Genomic DNA, 852 nt, shown 5'->3' with positions numbered 1-852 from the left:
GCGCGGGGCGGCGGGGGGCGGGCCCGGGGGGGGGGGGGGCCCCCCAGCCGCAGGAATGGCGGTGGCCGCTGCTTCCAGCTCGGGGCTGCAGCCCCGGGGCTCCGGTCCCCCCCCCCAGGCACCTCTGTGGGCTCACCGGTGACGGCAGCCCTGCCTGCACCCCGGCCCTGTGCCGGAGACAAGGTCACTTGGATGCAGAGGTGGAGGCTGGTTTCTGGGGGTGTCCCGGGAAGGCTCTGCCTGTTTGGGCTTCGTTCCCCAAAGCAACAGGGCTTGTTTCCGATAGCAGGAGTTCTGCAGAGGCCGGCAAACTCGTTTAATTGTGGTTGACACCCTGTGGGCTTCTAGGCTTTCTGTACCTCGAGTTTCAACCACCCAGACTTCAAGGTAGGCTCTTTGTGATGGACGTTGCTGTCTGTGGGATCTCCACATGCTGGTGACTGACACGTGCCTTTGCCAAAGCTTTGCAGCGGTTGCAGGTTACAAGCGTTAAATGTACTGTGCGATGCGGTTCCTAATCAAACGCTGTGGATTCACGCCTCCTTCAAGCACGTAACCACGTGCGTGCTCCATCCACGTGGGAAGAGCCTGCCGGTGCGCGGGGTGCAAACGCTGGTGGGGGTGTACCCTGGTGCGAGGCACAGAACATGGAAACCTTACCTGTAGGCATGAAGTACCCGCTCTGGGCGTCGAGTGTGGTTTCTTGCTTGCTGTGTTGCATTAGTGTGTGCCCGTCCCCGGTACGTCCCATCCTTTGGCGTGATGGGGGCAGGTTGGGTTGGGGATGTGAAGAGGATGCTTTCAGGGGGTTCAGAGAGGCTTCTGGAGGGCGGAGGGTCCCCGCTTGTTCCC

At 62.1% G+C, this 852-nt stretch overlaps 1 protein-coding gene across 1 annotated transcript in view; it reads left to right on the top strand.

The window, feature by feature from the left end:
• ACSL6 (acyl-CoA synthetase long-chain family member 6) overlaps positions 1 to 852 on the top strand; it is a 47,096-nt gene that overhangs the window by 637 nt on the left and 45,607 nt on the right. The gene's annotated exons all lie outside the window — the stretch shown is intronic.

Source organism: Pygoscelis adeliae, unplaced genomic scaffold (genome assembly GCF_000699105.1).
Source record: "Pygoscelis adeliae isolate BGI_AS28 unplaced genomic scaffold, ASM69910v1 Scaffold34, whole genome shotgun sequence".
Lineage (NCBI taxonomy): Eukaryota > Metazoa > Chordata > Aves > Sphenisciformes > Spheniscidae > Pygoscelis > Pygoscelis adeliae.
The sequence above is the reverse complement of the archived record's forward strand: the minus strand, read 5'-3'. Positions and strand labels throughout refer to the sequence as shown.